We start from the raw sequence: 8448 nt of genomic DNA on the forward strand, positions 1-8448 counted from the left end.
ATTTTATCAGAGTATTTTTTAGTGAAAGGAACAATAACACTAATTTCTACATGGAAGGAACTGTGAAAATGTGGACAAATCGCATTCATTTTCTTCAATTAAATCAAGAATAGTGGTTCGGTAGCTGTGCGTTAGTACATGTATTCAACTTTAACCCAAATGAAAGGTTCATCTCCAATTTAATACCAATGTAACTGTTTAACATGCTTTATCTACACATAATTCAGACTTTAAGCCAGATATCAGTCAATGCCATCCCTGCCTTAGAATAAGGAATAATAGTAGATAACATAATTAACCAAATATAAGACATATTTTCTCTCAAAATTGTATCTCAGGGTGTGAAGTAAAAAGAAAAGAACCTCTCACAACTAATCAATGTTTCACTCTCATATCAATGTTTCTCTCCTCTCTCTCTCTCAAAACATCAATAAAAACATATCCTCGAATGAGGGTAAAATACACACACACACACTGGAATTATATCTGGACACAAGAAATTAATAAAAGAGGATACTCAGGGGGTCAGGGAAGAAAGTTGACAAGGATGGGAGCAAGCCTTCTCAAATTGTATCTTGTTCTGCTTTCTGAACAAAGTGAATATAGGACCCATGTCAAACAAAATGTCAACAACAGCAACATAATAATAATCGTAATGAAAAGTTAAAATTGCTTGCCAAGAACACCTTGGTAAAAGGGACATTTGCCACCTACAAAGTGAGAACATTAGAGCTAAGTAACATATTACACAGGGATCCTCTTCTACTTCCATGGAAGAAGAGAGGATAAAGAAAACCACTTACTGATCACCAATAACAGGCTATGTTTTCTGCATATGTTATCTCTTTCAATATTCAAATTAAGCCTAGTAGGTCTAAATAGCCCCATTACTGTAAATAAGTAAACGGCAAAGTTTTTGTTAACTTGCCCAAAGTCACAGGACTGTGAGTGGAACTCATGATCTTATCTGCTAAAAACTCTCAAAAGGAACTATTTAAGTCTCAGTAAAAATAAAAATAAAAATCCTGTAAGTCAGCCATTCACCCATAACCACACTTCCTTCCACAGCATTTCCTCTAATATTCTGTTTTCTAGGTTTTGAGAATAAGTGCTTATTAAATAAAGCAAACATTCTACATCTACACTAACAAAGGATGCTCTACATTCTGCACTTACTATGCACCAAAAAAGTTAATTATGGGTAATGTTACCAGATTATTTTTTCCTTCATTGACGATTATAGAAATGCATGCAAAATCTCTGAATAATGAACTTCACAGGAATTGTAAATCATCTTTTGTAGTAAGATGATACAAATGATGCCACCAGGGAAGCAGGGAGGAAAGAAATAACTAATATTTTATTGGTCACTTATATACACCAGTCACTGTTCTAAGTGCTTTAAATATAAAGACTCAATTCTCTTAACAGCCTTATGAGGTAGGTACTGTTATTATCTTCATTTTACAGATGAGTAAACTGAGACAGAGAAATTAAGTAAGTTGCCCACAGAAACTGTCCTAACTCCACTGTCCACACTATACCCCACCATGCAATACTCCCCACAGAGCATTTCCAGTCTGCCGCAACTAAAAATGAACCAGAGAACAGCTCATCTCTAGCAGATGAGTGAATGATTTGTAATCTTATTCATTTTATTATACGTCCTCTTATTCCAAGAGAAAGAGGCTTTAGCTGACTGCCAAATGGATTGATGAGACAAAAAAGGTTTAATACACCTCTCCCAAGACATATGAACAGCCAATAAACATATGAAAAGATGTCCAGCCCGACTGGCGTGGCTCAGAGATTGAGCACTGAACTATGAACCAGGCTGTCATGGTTCAATTCCCATACAGGGTACATGCCCAGGTTGCAGGCTTCATCCCCAATAGGGGGCAAGCAGGAGGCAGCCGATCAATGATTCTCTCTCATCATTAATATTTCTATCGCTCTCTCCCTCTCCTTTCCTCTCTGAAATCAATAAAAATAAATAATAAAAAAGATTTCTATCTCACTTGCAATTAGGAAAATGCAAATCAAAACTAGAATGAGACATCACCTTAAACCTGTTAGAGTGGCCATTATCAACAAGACAAGCAATAACAAGTGTCGGAAAGGTTGTGGAAAACAGGGAACCCTCATTCACTGCTGGTGGGAATGTAGACTGGTACACCACTATGGAAAACAGTCTGGCGATTCCTCAAAAAATTAAGAATAGAGCTACCATACAACCCAGATATAAACCCATAAAACTCTCAATCATGTATTTAAAAAGATATATGCACCCCTATGTTCATTGCAGCATTATTCACAGTGGTGAAGACATGGAAACAACCAAAGTGTCCCATGATAAAAGACTGGATAAAGAAGATGTGGTACATAAACACAATGGAATACTACTCAGCCATAAGATAGGACAAAATAGTTCCATTTGCAACAACATGGATGGACCTTGAGAATATTATGCTAAGTGAAATAAGTCAATCAGAAAAAGGTAAGAACTATATTCATATGTGGGATATAAAATTGAAACTCATGAACACAAACAGCAGTGTGGAGATTGTCAGAGGGAAAGGAGTGGGGGGAGAAGGTGGTACTAATACAAGGTGACAGGAGATCTGACTTTAGGTGGTGGGCACACAGTGCAATATACAGATCTTATAACTTAGAAACCCACACCTGAAACCTATATGCTCATGTTGGCCAATGTCACCCCAATCAATTTAATAAATAACTATTTAAAAATATAAAACACCTGATTTCAGAGGTTTGAGCTACTGTCCAACCAAGAGATGAAACCTAGAAAAGGAGTGGAGATACGAAGGCAAAGAGACATAAAAGCTGTGTTTCTTACACAATTTCCTATTAGTAAATGTTATGTGAAAATGTGATCAAACATATTTGGAAAATGATTGAATCATTCAATATTCAAAAGTATATTCAATAGTTTCTTTGCTGTAAGATTTTATGTTAACAGCATGCACCAGGCCTCTAACACTAGAGGGCTGCCAAACTGGGGAAGGGGCTGCCTAACACTAGAGGCCTGGTGCATGAATTCATGCATGAGTGGGGTTCCTTGGCCTGGCCGGCAATCAGGGCCACCCCCGGGACCAGGGAGGGACTTCTGGAGGTTGGCCGGCAACAGGTGGTTGGCTGTGGGAGCGCACTGACCACCAGGGGGCAGTTCCTGCATTGAGCATCATTCCCCTGGTGGTCAATGCACATCATAGCAACCAGTCGACAGACTGAGGGTGGTTTGGTTGTTTAGTTGCTTAGGCTTTTATATATATAGATAGATACATTTTAGTTCTGCCAAGAAAAGGATAAACTAAGCAGTATTACACACTTCCCAAACTTATCCGATCATGAAATTCTTTATTTGCAGAAATCCTAGAACAAACATACTCAGGATGTTTAGGAGATATGTATCAATTGAACTTGGTGACTAACAGTCTATATGAGCTGAGTCAAAATAAGCCCCAGATCTGGCTCAGAGAACCAGTGAAGGTGATGTGAGAGAGAGGTTACAATAAGAGGCAGTTTTTAAAGGAAAACACAAACTTAGCTTTGGCCCTGTATGAGTTAGAGTTATCTAAAAATTACTAGTTCACAAAATAATTAAAATCAGGGTCCTAAGGAAATATTTGCACATTCATGTCCATAGCAGCAATAATAATAGCCAAAAGGTAAAAGTAACTCAGTGACAACAGTTGGTTGAGCATCATCCCATGCACCAGAAGGTTGCTGGTTTGATTTCCCCATCAGGGTACATACCCAGTTTATGGGTTCAATCCTCGATCAGGGTGCATTCACGAGGCAACCAATCAATGTTTCTCTCTCACATGGATGCTTCTTTCTCTCTCTCTTCCTCTCTCTCTAAAATCAATAAAAAGATATTTTTTTAAAATAAGGAAATTCTGACACATGCTACAACATGGAGGAACCTTGAAGATATTGTGCTAAGTAAAATAAGTCATACACAAAAGGATAAACACTGAATGAATATGATCCTACTTACATGAGGTACCTAGAATAGACAAATTCATAGAGAGAAAATGGAATGTGAGGAACAAGAGAAAAACAGTTACCTACAAGGGAGTTCCCATAAAACTATTAGTTGAATTCTCAACAGAAATGTTTCAGGACAGAAGGGAATGGCATTAAATATTCGTGATAAAAAGTAAGGACCTACAACCAAGATTACTCTACCCAGCAAAACTATCATTTAGAACTGAAGGACAAATAAAGAGCTTTTCATACAAGAGGAAGCTAAAGGAGTTCATCACCACCAAGCTAGTATTGCAAGAAATGTCAACCAGTCTTCTCTAAGAAGAATAAAAAAAATTAAAAAATATGAATAATAAAGTGGCAATAAATACGTATCTATTAACAATTATTTTAAATGCAAATGGATTAAATGTTCCAATCAGAAGACATACAGTGGTTGAATGGATAGCAAAACAAGATCTTTACTAGTACATATGCTAAACAATATCCTTATGTATACTAGTACTGTCTACAAGAGATGCACTTCAGATCGAAAGTCACACAGAGACTGAAAGTAAAAGGATGGAAAAGGATATTTCATGAAATTGGAAATGAAAATAAAGAAAAAAGCTGGAGTAGCAATACTTATACCAGACAAAACAGACTTTATAGCAAAGGCTATGGACATCAGAGGAATGGCATAAGGGCGCATCTTTTCCTCTCCCCCTGACATTTCAACAAATTAACCATCTATAATTCAACAAAAAAGTCCCTGCTCTACACAGATACATGCGTGAGAGACCCACACACTGAAAGACCTAAAGGCGGGCTTCCTGGAATAAGCGGGGAGATGAAAAGGGAGGCGGGGAAGCGCAGACGGCCGGCACAAGCAGCCCTGTAGCTCAGCTGGGAGCTCCAGGGAGAAGGGGGAAAGCCAGCAGCAGCAGACATTCCTTTGGCCAAGAGGAACAGTGAGCTGTTGAGGGCAGTCCAGCAGAGCGAGCTGCTAGCGGCAGGCAGGCAGGCGTGAACAGCATTGAGAAAGAGCACTGACTGAAGTCAGCAGATGTCTGACAGAGCACAGGGTTCTGCCCTGCGGCTCCCACTGCTAGGGCCGGGCAGTGGTGTTTCTGACAAAGGAAACCGGCAGCTGCTTAGACTCCCAAAACTCGCCTCCCATTGCCCTTGGAGTTGGCTCCAGGAGCCTATTATCTGTAAATCAAGAGAGGTTGCAGTGGAATAACTGTTGCTCTCTGTGACTGAATCCCAGGAAGGGTGCTTGGGCCAAACTGGGGAAGGGGCCGCCATTAAGGTGAGGGCAAAATAAACCCAAACCCCGAGCAGCATAGCAGTAGTGTCCTACAGAAGCCACGGAGGCTCAAATCTGGGAGAGCACAGAGGTAAAAATTGCCAATTCAGCACCATCTACTGCAGTGGTTCTCAATCTCCTAATGCCGCGACCCTTTAATATAGTTCCTCATGTTGTGGTGACCCCCAACCATACAATTATTTTCGTTGCTACTTCATAACTGTAATTTTGCTACTGTTATGAATCGTAATGTAAATATCTGATATGCAGGATGTATGAAAGGGTCGTTTGACCCCCGAGGGGTCGCGACCCACAGGTTGAGAACCACTGATACTGGAACGTAATAGAGAGACATCTTCAGAGATAAATGCAAAAACAAAGGAGGGCAGCAAATACCATGAAGAACCACAGTAATGAGGATGACCAGAAAGAAAACGAAAAATCCCCAGAAAGCAGGGTGGAACACATGGAATTATGGGATATAAATGACAGAAGTTTCAAAACTGCAGTTCTGGAAATACTCAACAAGATGCGAGAAAATACTAACAGGCAATTCAGTGTACTCAGTATTTCTCAAAAAAATTGAAACTTTAAAAAAGAATATATCAGAAATCCTAGAAATGAAGCAGGCAATTAAGGAGATTATGAGTGAACAGTTGAGCATAGAAAACAGAACCAACCAGTTAAAGGAAAGAACTAGTGATGTTAAAGATGGGAATCAAGAAATGATGCAGAGCCCTGACTCAGTGGCTAGAGTGTCGGCCTGTGGACTGAAGGGTCCCAGGTTCAATTCCGGTCAAGGGCATGTACTTGGTTGTGGGCACATCCCCAGTAGGGGGTGCACAGGAGGCAGCTGATCGATGTTTCTCTCTCATCGATGGTTCTAACTCTCTATCCCTCTCCCTTCCTCTCTGTAAAAAATCAATAAAATATATTTTAAAAAAAAACAAAACAAAAGAAATGATGCAGAGGGAAGAAGAGACTTGAGAATAAAGAAAAATAAAAGAGTTCTACGAGACCTCTTTGACTCCATCAGAATCATAGGCATAGTGGAGGAGAAAGAGGGGAAGCATGAAATGGAGAGTCTACTCAAACAAAAAGTGGATGAGAACTCCCAAATCTATGGAAAGAACTAGATCCTCGAATCCAAAAAGCAAACAAAACACCTAGTTACCTCAATCCAAAGAGGCCCTCTCCAAGGCACTTGGTAATGAAGCTGTCAGAAATTAATGACAGAAAAAATTCTCAAAGCAGCCATGGAAAAGAAGGAAGTGACGTACAAATGAAAACGCATCAGAATATCATCTGACGTCTCAGCAGAAACTCTACATGCCAGAAGAGAGTGGAATCAACTATTCAAATATCTGAAAGAGAGAATTACCAGCCACAAATAATATATCCAGCAAAATTATCCTTTAAATATGAAGGAGAAATAAAGACATTTTCAGACATAAAGAAGCTGAAGGATTTTATCATCAGAAAACTTCCTTTGCAGAAAATACTCAAGGGAGTCATTCTACCTGAAACAAAGATAAACAGAGATAATTTGTGACAACAAAAAATATACAAGGGGAAGGGGAGAAAGGTCTGATCTGGCAAAGGAAGATGATCAGCCTCATTTAAAAGGGAAAAATCTGCAGTATATATGCACCTTTATTTTTTATAAACCTAATGGTAACCACACACAAAAATTCCCCAAACAGGACATATAGCTTAAAAAAAAAAAGAAGAAGAAACAGGGGGAAGACATATGAAATACCACCAAACAAAAACAACAGACAGAAACATAAAGAAAAAGAAAGAACCAATGGAGGCACAGAGCTACCAGAAAACAAAAGATAAAATGGCTATGGGAAATCCTCATATATCAACAATTACCTTAAATGTAAATGGACTGAATTCACCAGTAAAGAGGCCAGAGTAGCAGAGTGAATCAAAAACCAAACCCAACCATATGCTTCCTACAAGAGACACATCTAAGCAGCAAAGATAAAGGTAGATTCAAAGTATGGAAATTATTCTCCAAGCAAATGACATCCACAAAAAGCAGGTTTAGCCATACTTACACCTGACAAAACAGATTTTAAGATAACAAGAGACAAAGACAAACACTTTATAATGATAAAGGGAACACTACATCAAGAAAACGTAACACTTCTTAATATATATGCACCCAACCAGGGAGCACCGAAATATATAAAACTACTCACAGAACTAAAGGGAGAAACAGATCAAAACACAATCATAGTTGGATACCTAATACTCCATTGACAGCTCTAGACAGATCGATCAAAAAGAAAATTAGTAAAGAAATATCGGCTTTAAATGAAACACTAGACCAAATGGATATAATTGACATTTACAGAACCTTTCATCCCAGAACATATGAGGGATTGTACTGAATGAAATAAATCAAAGGGGGAGAGACAAGTGCCATATAAGTTCCCTTATATGTGGAAATACAGAGAATATTCTGACAGTTGCCAGATGAGAGGGGTTTGGGTGGATGGGTGAAAAAGGTGAAAGAATTAAGTCAAATTGGTAGTTACAGAATAGTCATGGGGATATAAAGTACAGCATAGGGAATAGTCAGTAATATGCTAATAATTATGTATGGTGTCAAATGGGTACTAGTTTTATTGGGGTGATTACTTCATCCATTACATAAATGTCTAATCACTGAGTTGTACACCTGGAACTAATATAATATTGTATGTCAACTATAATTGAAAAATTAAAAAAAAAAACTAAGAAAAAGAAAGGGAGGGAGAGAGGGAGGGAGAGAGGAAAAGAGTCCTGGCCAGCTTGGTTCAGTGGTTGGAGCCTCGGCCCTGGCACCAGAGAGTCTCAGGTTTGATTCCCAGTCAAGGGCATATATCTGGGTTGCAGGTTCAATCTCTGGCACTGCTTGCGGGAGGCAATCAATTGATGTGTCTCTCTCACATTGATGTTTCTCTCTCCCCCCTCTCCCTCCCTTCCACTATCTCTAAAAAAATCAATGGAAAAAATATCCTTGGCTGAGGATTAACACAAATCTTTTATACACACACACACACACATATGTGTGTGTGTATATGTGTGTGTGTGTGTGTATTATGTGTATACACACACACACACACACACACAATATATACACTCATACACTGAGT

This window comes from Myotis davidii, unplaced genomic scaffold (genome assembly GCF_000327345.1).
Source record: "Myotis davidii unplaced genomic scaffold, ASM32734v1 scaffold205, whole genome shotgun sequence".
Taxonomy (NCBI): domain Eukaryota; kingdom Metazoa; phylum Chordata; class Mammalia; order Chiroptera; family Vespertilionidae; genus Myotis; species Myotis davidii.